The 13,538-nt window shown below is 39.3% G+C and overlaps 1 long non-coding RNA gene across 1 annotated transcript in view; it reads right to left on the reverse strand.

Annotated features, from left to right (window-relative positions):
- The window catches only part of LOC116038591, a 23,392-nt gene extending 10,407 nt beyond the window's left edge, over window positions 1-12,985 (reverse strand). The window contains exons 1-2 of the long non-coding RNA XR_004102134.2: window positions 12,975-12,985; window positions 2,791-2,799 (exon numbers count right to left, since the gene is read on the reverse strand). This is a non-coding gene — a long non-coding RNA (uncharacterized LOC116038591). The remainder of the gene's footprint in view (window positions 1-2,790; window positions 2,800-12,974) is intronic.
- Window positions 12,986-13,538: the final 553 nt, after the last annotated feature.

The raw sequence follows: 13,538 nt of genomic DNA on the forward strand, positions 1-13,538 counted from the left end.
CTGGATGTAAAGCGTATATGTGAGACTTTTCTTTGTTTAATGATGACCCTACTGATATAGTTATAATGGCACGTACATAAACGAATATACAAAAAAATGATAACTAGTGTTGTTTCTCTCAGCATTAAAGCTAAGAGAAACTAATAAACTGTATAATGATACTCATCCCCATGATCTCCTCTTCCAATCATGAAGCACATGGTCTTTGGACATAGTCATGTAAATATCTCTCATAGTCATGTAAATATTATCATTACCACACCTAAATTTGGACAAGTGCACTTTTCTATTTCGTAGTTCCTATTATTGTTTTATGTGTGTGTGTGTGTGTGTGTGTGTGTGTGTGTATGGCATATATACCATTTTATTTGTGTGTGTGTGTGTGTGTGTGTGTGTGTGTGTGTCTTTAGTGTATCTATATGCAAATGACACACTCACAACTAGTCAGTCAAGTACAACTTAAATTATTGTCAAACTATTTTTAAAATTATGTTTTCATCTGTAAACAGTCTATCTCACCTCTTCGCAAAACTTATCTCTTCTTGGGTGAAATCAGTTTGCAGCTAAAGCAGCACATTTGTACTGAAAATGATGGAAGGAAAGGCCTCTCCCAGAGCCACAAGGGAGAAGGGGGACAGGGCAGTGACAGATGCCCAGATCAGGACCTTAATCTCCCATGCCAAAAGTCTTGGCGCTGGGCCCCGGACCCTGGATGTCCTATTAACACTCGGCCGGCCGCAGACAAAAGAAGAGAAATCAACAAATCAATGGGCTTTCAATCCCACTGGGGGAAAGGCGATGGAAGGGGGAGTTAGTGAGGGCTGGGCTGGGCTGGGCCAGGTCTGCGGGTGTGTATGAAGGGGATGCACGGAGATTAGGTTTGGGCTGAGGAGGAAGGAGGCTGTGTGCTGGGTGAAGGACTCCGCCGAGTCCAAGGATTAAGGGGCCGATTCAAACACTCGTTATACGGGGCAGACTTGGAGGTGTGTGTGCATGGATGGAGAGATGGATGTTGGGGGTCTAATCTGTCCTGGCCTTGGCCCGGTGCCCTTGTGCGGATTAGATGGGGCCCCCAAGAGCCCCAAGAGCAGGGCCGCTCTCTAGGATTAAGCAGATTCTAACAGGTGTTTTCTTTTGTGGTGCTGAGGGAGGATCTGTCCATCACTCACTGAACAAGCAAATCATGAAGTGAGCGGCTACTATTGATGGGGCGAGTGATGCCAAAAGGTCCTTACATCAGTGTATGTGTATGTGTGTGTGTGTGTGTGTGTGTGTGTGTGTGTGTTTTTGGACACAACTGGCTGCTTAGTGATGAGTGTGCGGTGGTGTTTTTTCCATATAGCAGGGCCATATCTGCAGGAAATCAGCCATATGAGGGGAGAAGGAGAAAAACTCAACTAAACTATGTGAGCGTAAATGTGAGCTTACTCACATAGACAAACATTTTTTTTTAGAAGGTGACATCCTGATGCAGCTGATCAGTCGTTATGGCTGTGAAGCAGCAGCGCTGCAGGGATCCACTGTGGAGGAGATTAGTGTAGCTGCTATTGGAGAGCACTGGAGAACACTTTCACACTGTAGGAGGATAAGAAGAGCTTAGAAGTCACATAGCTTGTCACTAACCTCTTTAGCTAAGAATCAGAAATACAGACACAAACGACACAACTGGTGAGATAGCTGTGAGGATATAAAGTATAGATAGATAGATAGATAGATAGATAGATATGACACTCTTAATATACAAAGTATTAACAAATGATTATTTTACTGATGAAAATTGTTCACAGTGAGTTAAATCTATGGTTGATAAAATAACACTTTTACAGAATTGCTATTTCATGACCATACAGTGTTGTACTGATATAGAAAAGGTATTTTTTGGAAATCAATACTATACAACTTTATTATCCATCTTAATGGAAATTTTACTACATCTCAGCCCTCTAACACACTGTGATATTAAGAGATGGAACATTAGAGACAACATTATGAAACAAAAATAATAACATTAGGCATGAATGTCATAAAAAAACTAACTATAAGGTGGTTTTATACAAAAATAAAGTAAATAAAAATTAGACAAAATAATTTAAGTGGGAATGGACTCTCCATATTTTCAGTTCATGCACCTAACCAAGACTGGTAAGGGAAGGCGTGTATTATGTATGTAATGACAGACAGGAGGGAGGAGTGAAGTGATGGAGAGAGGAGAGCTAGAAAAGCTCTGCTGCTCTCCTGCTGGGTCTTTAATGAAGTGGAGCCCCTTCCTGGTTTTTCCTCCCAGCTGTTGTCCCTACAAAGCCAACATATTTGGCCTTGGCTCTTTGTCTTGCTCGGACTACCATACCTCCAAATGACCGAGTGAACACGTAAAAATAAAGCAAAGCATCTGGTGTCTTGTTCTCTCCAACAGCTCCGGAATGCAAACATCTCTCCATCTGTTGCCTCCCTCACTTTGGGATTGGTGCTTATCATGCTGGACAAAAATGCTATGAAGATTTTGGGGATTGAACCACCCCCGCCACCCCCAAGACATTAATATTGGAATACTGAAATATTGCATAAATGCCTGCCTATACTCCTAAGCTGAAAATACAAAACAACAAAAACAACAATATTTATACCATGGTCTGGGTGAATACTCAATTTTGATTGACTGCTGGGTGTCCATTAAAAAGTGATATAGGACACCTCCTACATTAATGCGCTACATTAAATGAAGAAAAACATCTGATATCTTATTTCCAACACTGAGTGTAGTCCTTCAGTGCCTCGTCCTCTGAACACCACATGATGGCGCTAACACACACGCTGCAAGAAGTGAGTTACATTGCCCCACTGAACAGAGTTTGTTTCACAGCGATCATCTCTCATCACGTCCGCTGGCGCTGTTCAACTCCACTACTTCAGGCTGCGGCCAACAGTACACATGGCGTATCATTTGTTCGTGAAAGTCTATTAATTTAGGGACAATGACGTGGCTGAATAGATAGCTTGTCTTGTTGGTGAACATACTGTCAAATTATATTTACTGATAGTCAACCTTACACAATGTTATTGACTTTGAATCTTGCTAGCATAACGTTAGCTTTCTGGCACGTAGCGTTAGCTGTCTGAGCAGAAGGGTTCTATGAGCTGAGCGAACTAGAAATATCTCCCGTTGCCAAGCATGGCAAGTCGTATTTAAGGTCCATTCTATTTACTGGAGCAGTGAACAACGTTTGCATTGCAGAAGAACCTTATGGGATGGGAATAATTGTTCCAGGTATTAGTCAAACCCTTAGGTGTTACAAGGGAAACAGAGTTATTGTTTGAAAAAACTTTAGATTTTGATTGTAAAACGCATTCAAATATAAATAAATGGTCCAAATTGTATTTGGCAAGTGACCATGGTATAAGCGGGTTCATGCCCTTCAAGGTGTCCTTTATCAGGTAAAAAGTCTGCACATACTTTAGCACTAAATCACAAGTGTGTTCCAAGTTTTAAGTTTTAGTCAATACAGCAGATTTTGTTTAGGAATTGTTTTTTCTCTGTGTGTTGCCGTTCTCAAAATCGCAAGCTTCACGCTAAAAATGGCAGGTTTTGAAGATTTGGATTGTGCAATAAGACAGGCCTGCTTGGTTCTTTCGGGTAATGATTGTAAAGATTTAAAAAGAATATGTTTAAGGCATTAACTATCTAACTGGGACGTTTTGGGACCGATTGGCAGAATTGCTATGGACGAAGTACACACGGCAATCACGTTACACTGGTAAGAGCAATTTACCTTTACCAATGTACCCAGCTAATTTGAATAGCTCACATTGCTGTATTGTGTGAACAGTTAACTTCATTCAATATTGTACAGTATGTGGCGTTTTCTTTTGCGGGATGCAAATGTTCCACCAAAACAAGTTCCTTTCCAAGACGATTATGATTGGTTTAAAGAAATGCAAACAAAGAAAAGCGTTTTTTTTATTTTCTTATCGTAGAATGGATGTGTGGTGTAGCTAGACCTTACTCCCCAGCGCTGTGGAGATAGATCTGGCAATGTGAGACTACCATGGTAACAACAGGTGCTGTCAGTTTAGGGAAAATAGACATGCCACATCAGAGGGTTTTTAATAGTTAATTTACATGACTCTATGATTAATTGTTCTGTGAATGCCATGTTAGCTACACTGTAAACTCAGATTTAGTTGTAATTAAACTGTTTAGTGGTCACTACTTGTTCTTTCATGTTTTATTAAAAACCATACTCATTGCTAAATCACATTAGTTGTTTGTAATAATCAGCTTAAGTATGCAGTGCACAGATCATATTAAGCAGATAACTAAGGATGTTAAATTGGCAGTATGAGAGGGGCAGGGTCATTTTAACTGTTCTGCCTGAAGCGATACAAAGGCTAATGGGAAAAACAAATATGTTCTGAAAGGGTTCTGTCCTAGTTAAAGTGTATTTTAATAATGTTCTGTTAATGTTTTGGGTGTGCATTTATGTTATCTGGGTTTAAGTTTTGTATGTTTGATTTAGTGTTCATCTTTATCTACATTTATTGTTGTACCATGACGAGGGTGGGGACTGATGGCCTCTGGGCAGTGGCAGTGGTCAATGGCATGGACACAGATTTCTATGCTGTACAATTTATTGGAAATGTATAATGCTTGATGTGTGTTGTTGTTATCCTGTTTTTTTAGGAATAAATGTAATGAATGCATTATTCTTAAAGTCAGACTGTCATAAAGGAAAATAAACCATATTTATATGAACAAGTTATTTCTTTGGTAGTGGTAACTACTAATTACCCTGATGTTTAATATTTGTTATGTTTCCTTGCGTGTTTAAAGCTATAGTGTGTAGTTTCTATCTTCCTCATGAGGAATTCTAAGTAATGACAACTAAAGTGTTGGCGCATCCACACGTTACAAGCCTTCCGACTCTTCAGAAGAGGTAATTATCTTCACTCGGACACATCAGTTTCTGAACAAAGCCATACTGAGAAATACAGAGAGAGTTGTGTGGAGCTTATAGTCTTAATTAGCTTTGTATCAACTCATTTGGCATGGCTTGAATATAATGGACGTTCATTACTGAAATATAAAAAGTTACGCACTAAAGCTTTAACTTAACATTTTAGCATTTTAACATCTTATTTTAGACAACATGACTCCAGAAAAATGTATTTATGTTTACTAATACATTTTTGTTAATCACTACTAATGTAAACTGGATTTGTCTACTGCATCAACTTACCGCTCTGTGTTAATACAACTTGACCTGTTAAGTTTCACCTTGTGTAAAAACGTAAATGGTTTAAGGCAACGGGTTTCCATGCAAATTTCTAGTAAAGTCAACTAATTCTGGATAACAGTGTGTAAAGGCCATAAGGGGGAGGAAGGGAGTATTATATACACCAAGTGAGCCAATCACAGGAGGTCTTGGTGTGGTGTGTTACAATCAGACTTCAAGACAAAAATCAGACTGAACTTTTACCCAGGTCAACTTTGGATGGATGATTGCGTCATAGAATAGTGTTTGTTCAGAGAAGCTTCTCATTTTCCATCTTTCCAAAACAACAAAAAAGTGGCATCCTCTTACTGTGACTGCAACATCAGGCTTATTCTCACCTATGTCAAACTGTCAAACAGATAATGGTGTGAACAGGGGAAACTGCTTGCACTGCCAGTAAAAAAAAAGCCTTTATGTGTGAAACAGGCTTTTCTTCTGTCCTTTTGTAAACCAGGTGGTTCACGTGTTGCATTTCTTGGGCAAACTGAAATGAGGGAAGAACAAATAAAAATCAGACAGGAGGATGGCATCACTTTGTGATGGCAAAGGATTTAATTTCCTGTGTGTGGTTTGCACACCTCTGGATATCATGACCACAAGCTTCTGGTTCTTACACCCACATGTCACAGACAGCTGAGGTGTTGGATGGCCTTTGTCTGTGTGTGAGGTCCTAAGGACACTTTAACAGTTGTCTGCATGTGTTTTCCACTTGGGATAATCCTCCATTTAATCCTGTCAAATTCTCTATATTTCCTGCCATCACCCTCATTGATCACAAACTTCTTCTCATAGCACTTGATTTGATTTTTAAAGGAGTAATTTGTTTCCGCATTATTTTTTCCTTAATTGGATAAAAACTGTTTATTGTAGTTGTACATGTCCTTTTGTTGTGAACATTTATATTTTAACACTATTACAATAAACATTGATTAAAATGTGACTTTATTAGTTTTAATTGGTGTATTCATACAAATCCTGCTATTTATGAGCTGTTTTTGATGACAGCTTCAAACCAACTTTGACAATCAGAGTTTATGTGAGTGCTCACATCTCATCATATCACCTCTCAGAGTACAAACATGAGTGTTCATCAAGACCAGATTCGTTTATATCAGTCACACAGCTCACCTACACTGTAATGTATGTAGAATGTCAGCCCTTCTCACAATTACACATTCGGCTGCACCAAGAAGAACTCAAAGTTTGAAAAGTCTTATGTGCATAAAAATGATCTCTACATGCCAAAACAGTGGTGGATCAGCATGCAACTGGACAAGCACTATATCTATCAGTAAATTATTTACCTCTCTTAATGTATGATAGTGCTGTATGCTGCTGTGGTAAAAACAGGTGGCCTGCTTCCCTCAGCGTTCCTGCATTTCCTCTGTTTTTGTGTAAATTCAAGCACGTCTCTCGCAGATAATCTCACAAGCTACTGTAATACACTGGCAGAGTTCAATCATTCAAATGGCCCAACTGACACTTCCTGTGAACAGTCAGCTCCTGTGAGTCGTGAAGATTTTGTCACTTGCCGGCGCTAAAGCCAGCATTTAAGGACCTGAAACAGAAGCTAAACAGAGCAGCATGACTTCGGCTGCACAACGTGAGCTCCATAAAGGAAGTCAGTGGGATCCTGCCGTGTCCTGTTATGAGGTGACAGTTATGACACGAGGCAACAAAGAGTCATAATCTGTAATGATTGCTGAGCAAAAAAAAGATAAGAGAGGAATCCACTATTTGCCAACCAGCTGCTAATCATTTGTTCTTGCTCTACCCCTATATTAGATCAATTGCATCAATACCTCATCTTTACATGAAATTGGTGCACCCTGAAAACCAAATTAAAGTAATTGATTGAAATGCCAATCTCAATTTATCTCTTAACAACATAAGAGTGGGGGATTATTGGAGATTTAGTTTTTGCTTTGGTCCCCTCTACAAATCCCAACTTTTGAGCTCATGAGTAGCAGTATCCAAAACTACTAAAAGCAACAGAAAAAAAATCACCAATTTCCAATGTTATTGTCTTATTTTTCTACAAATAAAAACTCATGCCATAAGAATAATTTGACAGATGCTTATCGACTCTAAAACCCCTTCCCAGAGCATCTCAGTGTAAATCTATATCTAAAAGCATCTTAAAGAGGCACTACACTAATTGTAAGCATAAAGTTTAGTGTAATTGTCATGAGGAGTCCCTCTCAGTTTAATAATGTCTCCCGTGGCTCTGGAAGGAGGTTTACAGAGTTATCTCAAGCTTGGCTTGAAACTTACATTTTTAACAAAAAGCCTGTGTTACAAACTGAAGGTGTGCTGTTTGAATGAAGGATGAAGAATCTAATGATAGACACTATGAAGTTACATTATGGGAAATTTAGGATTCACTGTGTTTGTAGCTTGATCCGTACTAGAGACTGAAGGTTTAGGATATTTCTGCCTCTACTGCTTAAGTTTCGATTATACATTATGGAAGTACACTACTGAACCATGGGAGTACTCCTTTAAAACCCATATATTTTCTTAGTTAAATAACTTTATATTTAATGGTTTGTTCACTATATTATCCGTGTTAATATTCTCTTATTTTTTTTCTTTTATCCCCCTTTTCTCCTGTAAAGCACTTTATAACTTTTTTCTTATTGTAATTATTGTTATTATTTTTCAATTTGTAATATTTTATTGTATGTCTATTCTATATTTCTGTGCTTGTCTGCTGTAGAACTTTGCTTTAATGTTTCTTTCCTTTTAATATGCTTATGCACCAAACACCAAGGCAAATTCCTTGTAAGTGAAAATGTACTTGGCAATAAATCTTATTCTGATTCATGTGATTTTTGATCAAAACTGTTGCTTGCTTGAAATATTACAGGACAAGAAACAAAGAAAATTAAAGAAAAAAGTGATTGGCTCAAGTATGACGCTGTTTCACAGCAAATCCTATATGGAAGTAATTCAATGGGATAACTTCAAAGCATGAAAAGCTTTTGATCATTGACATTGGACCAAACAAGGAGTCATATTGATACCCTTTCCTGCTAAATAACAGCCATTTTCCTTTATTCTTTGAGGTCTGCAAACCTATTTTCCCCTTAGATAAAGGTGCAGCATGTGCCATTGTGTCTTGGTTTATTTCTAACCTCTGGGCATAAGAAGCCTTCATCTACAGTAGAGAGGATAAGTGTCTGGATCCAGGCAAGAAACTAATGCACTTTCAGAGGCAGCCCCCAACCGACACAACGAGGATGCTCTGCTCCTTCAGGCCAGCTGCCACCCAGTTTACTGTTTATAGCCAGGAGTCAGGGGGCTGCTGATGTGTGACAACAACAACAGGTGATGGAGGGAGGGATGGGGACAGCAGGTCACCTTTCGCTGTGGTCAGTCACTCAGTGTTGGTTTAGGGGCTCCAAGTCCAGTGCCTGGGGCCTCTGTAATGGATGGGTACAGCTGAGACGATCCTGATCTAACGAGGGCTGAGTGGGGGCACAACCTGACCCTGAGGACACCCGACCCCCGACAGCCTTCTCTGAATTCTCTATGTTTTATACATACTCTTTGAGCAATGGCTCCGTTTTCCAGTCAGTTTATAGGCCTTTTTCTTTTTTATTAGATATCAGATATCAGTTGGTCAGTTGGTACATAGGCTGCTCCCTCATCCCTGGGACATAAGCAGTGTGTTAAAGCAGCAATCACAGTTGATAAGTTCATTTAGTTTGATACACCTCAGACTATAGTCTATAGACTATAGTCTGGTTCCACACCTGGAATTGCCTTTCACATCTCCAATATTTAGAATATTAAATCAATAAATAATGAAATGAAAATGAAATGACTGATTAGAGTTTCTTTGCATCATGGGGCAATGTTTTAACCAACCTGAAAGAGTTGGAATACTTCACCCTCAAAATGATCATTTGTAAATCAATTACTCACCCCATGTTACCTTGAATTCTTGAAGAATAATGTATTTGTAAGTAATTGCTTCAATTCTGCGTTCTTCGTTCACCATGGAGCCATGCGAGAAAAACAAATTCAGGTCAGTTTTAGTGGGAGTTTTTTTTTTTGTATAATGGTCTAACTGCTACTTCAGAAGCATTTCATACAAAGTGTGAATTCTGCTTTAAACTCTGAGTATTTGTTGTTATTTTGCCTGAAAATGGGGGAAAACAAGAATAACCTTCTGTTGTCAATTTAAAAAAGTCCATCTGTCCTGTTAAAGTTATTGAATTAAATTAGATGATGAATTAAATTATAATGAGATGCCTATGATGAGCAGCGACAGAGAGTAACTTCGTACATTCACTCAAAAACTATGATTATATGTTTTTAAGTAGTCCTAATTGTGCCTTATTTTCATTTTTGGTAGTTCATCAAGTTGGAATTTTCCATTTCTAGTCACCAAATAGACTTTGAGGTAAACATGTTGGAGAGGAAAAGAAATTACAGTGATGTACAATTTATTAAACTGTAATTTAATTTACAGTTTCATTAAATGAAATTACAGAGTCATTTTGATCTATAATTTCATTACATTAAATTAGACTGTAATTTAATTTACAGTTTCATTACATTAAATTAGACTGTAATTTCATTTAGTGTCAGCTGGACGGGCGGTCGTGTTAACAGCACTGACCTTCAGTCTCCCACCGGTGGCATGTTGCTGTGTCTCTGCCAGCTCCAAGCCCAGAAACACACTTCCCATCCATTATCCATCTGGGGCCCCCACCTCCCTCCATCTCCCTCTCTTTCTCTCATACACATACACACACACACACACACACACACACACACACACACACACACGCACGCACACACACACACACACACGCACGCACGCACGCACGCACGCACGCACGCACGCACGAACACACACACACACACACACACACACACACACACACACTCCTCTCTGCTTGATCATCCAATCAATCCCTCCACCCCTCTCAACACGCATAAACACACACATAAAGAGAATTATGTCATCTACTTCTGGCACGTTGACATCTTTTTTTGTACTAAAACCTCAGTACAGCATATTTGTAATATTAATCTCCTGTGTATTATATATCTGTTCAAATGTGTATTTTATTTCATTTTCTGTTCATATTATTGTATTTTATCACTAATATTGTATATATATATATATATATATATATATATATATATATATATATATATATATATATATATATATATATATATATATATATATATATATATATATATATAGCATACTGTAGATATAGCACATATGGAGCAGCTGGATAGCTCAGTGGGTAACATAATTGACCCTCATGTGGGCGTGACTAGGGTGTGTGGCTAGGGCAGGGCTCGGATCCCGCTCAGGCGGCCAAAAATGGGTCCTTCAGCAGGACCCTTGAAGGGCGGTCGAATCAGGGCCTGGTTAGGGCTGGGTTTGAATCGCGCTCAGGCTTACATCGAATCCAGTGTGGTTCCCAAGTCCAGCACCTTGAGACTATACACCAAGCGGAAGGAGGGTGGCTGAGACCTCCACTATCCAGGATGAAACAACAAAGATCTGTGCAGAACCCTCAAGCTCCCAGGCCTCTGGTAGAGGACCCGAGCTTGAAGGAAGAGGACTGCCCAAGATGGGGCGAGTAAGGAAACACACGCACACACACACACACACACACACACACACACACACACACACACACACACACACACACACACACACACACACATCACAGCCCTGCAGTAATTGTCTTCTTAATTCTTATGAACTTCAGTGACACCTCGTTGTATATTTTTAACAGATAAAATCGCACAAACTAAGCCTAAAAATGTACTATTATTTACTGTTTCAACACAGTCTCAACAAAAACTGAGTATCACAAAGGCAGTATTTATTGAAGAACTACTTCATTAGATTACATAGACAAAGGTTATCAGCATCACCCTATTAATACAAATAATATTAAGAATAACTTAAATTATAAGTAGAGAAGTATAATATAAATTAGACAATGACCCAATAAGCAGCTGCCAAAAAAGAGAAGAGAGAAAAGGGTTTGTAACAGTTTGAATGTATCACAGGTAAGATCTTAAAGGTCCAATGTGTGGGAATTTCTCCCATCTAGCGTTGAGATCATATATCGCAATCAACTCTCTCGCGCCATGCAGTTCAAGATGACGCCGGTCTCTTACTCTTTTCAATATCCTTTTTCTTTTTCTGGGCGAAGAAGAAGACTCCTGTTCCTGAAATTCGGATTTTGAATACGTGTGGTCCTCCATGTTTCCATCTTCAAACTTGATGGGGCCGGGAAGCTACGACACCCATTAGCAGCATTAGCAGCACCTGTGAGTTTATCATGTGACAGCGAAAACGCAAGGCGGAGCAGTATGTCCTGTATGTCCCTTACCGGCTAACGTATTTCAAGATGGCGCATGAATATGGAGCGTCTTCCCCAGTTCATGCAAGTGCAAATGTAAAATTTCAAGCTAATAGGAATACTTGGAATTGATGGTGGTGATAAAATTCATAAAAAGGACAAGTTTGTGAACGGGGAACACAGATTTTGATAATGAACAACTAAAAACGTTACACACTGGACCTTTAAAAAAAACTATATAATTGTTAAACACACCTACTGTATCTGGGGTGAATAAACGTTCTATATCAGGCAGTCTGGCAGGCATCATGTCTCTGCACACTGATATATTTGTCTTCATACTTCAGGTCTGTTTATCTAGCTGTGTTAATGGACACATTAAGTGTAACTCAAGTGGATTTGCCAAGGTCAGGCTGTGGAACGTGTAACTCCTGTTAAAGGCATAGTTTTCATAGTTTAGGCTACTTTCTCCATCCAGTAGCCTATTTCAATTTAGAATTTTCTAAAAAAGCAAACCCATGTAAAGTAAGATACCAAAGTAGAGTACAACACATTAGTTTTAAGTATACATGTATAATAGTAAACTATTTTCTTAACTACTCTCAAATGTGCACAGATGTTTCCAACACAATCTTGCAATGTGAATGGTGCTTCAGTTATAGAACAGATGTGAGTTTGTGGTCTAAATTTGGCTTGAGATGAGCAAGAGACACTTCAGCATATACATTCATATTGTATCAAGCTAATGTGTGCCTAACTCAAACCTTAACCCTAACTGATGACAGAAAGCATCAACAAAATATAGATATCTTACACTGACATAGCTTTACTTGAAACTTAGCTAGGGGGAACCAGTGTTAGCCAGAAAGAGAAGTTTTTTTTAGTTTTAAAGTAGATGAAAATGTAGGGGTGTTATGACAATTTACACTTGTAAACTTCAAAGAGATCTTGCAAAATAAAATGCTGACTTCAATATTTTAACTTCATCTAAGAAATAGTTCCTGTCTTTGTCAACACTCAGAGGGGTTGCATAGCATTGACCGTTTGAGAAGGACACACTTGCAATGTTGTTGTGCTTGCAAAATGACAATAAAGTTCTTGAAAGTTTCTTCAGTCTTGAATAAAGACATTTTAAACTGTGAGTGTTTCCATAATCACTCCATTGCTCACTACTCCCCAAACAATAGACACTCAATAGCTTACTCCAAAATGTACATTAAATTCTGACACTTGTGAATCATTGTCATTTTGCATCCTCACTGTCAGGTGGTGTGTCGTCCGATTCTGCCAAATGTGAAGCATTGCATTGTGGGATGATGAGCAGAAATCTTTGAGGACATCATATAGAGCATACTGTCAGATGTTGTACACTCAAAAATCATCTGTCTTTTTGAGAAGCTAAACTATGATATGAATTTGTTTCCAGATACATTTACTGATCTACTTGGCAATATTTAATTTGTGACATATGTGTGTGCGAGCCATCGGTCAGAGGTCAAATGGGAGACATTGTGTGTTTTCCAGGCATGTTTAGTCTGGGATAGTTTAGGTCTGGAGTAGTGGTGGTGACTGGGGATCGGTGGGTGTTCAGAGAGTGTCAGCTGGTCCATACAGTGGGCCTTCACTACAACACCTCCACTCCTCCCTCAGCCAACCACCACAGTGAGGAAGTCCCTGGTCTGTTTGGTGCGATTATCAGGACAGCTGGTGCCTGGGCAGCTGCACGGCTGCGGGGTGGCTGGGAAAGAGCTCGTCTCCGGCAAACCCAGGAGGGGCTTCTGCATCTGCTCAGCTGTCGACCCACCCACCCCCATCCCTCTTCCTTCGTATCCCCCCAGTTCTCTCGTACTCTGTCAGCTGAGAGCAGCAGGAGAGACAGCTGGCCTGTGCTGCCAGGGAGAAAGGAGGATGAGGGTGT

Source organism: Sander lucioperca, chromosome 7 (genome assembly GCF_008315115.2).
Source record: "Sander lucioperca isolate FBNREF2018 chromosome 7, SLUC_FBN_1.2, whole genome shotgun sequence".
Lineage (NCBI taxonomy): Eukaryota > Metazoa > Chordata > Actinopteri > Perciformes > Percidae > Sander > Sander lucioperca.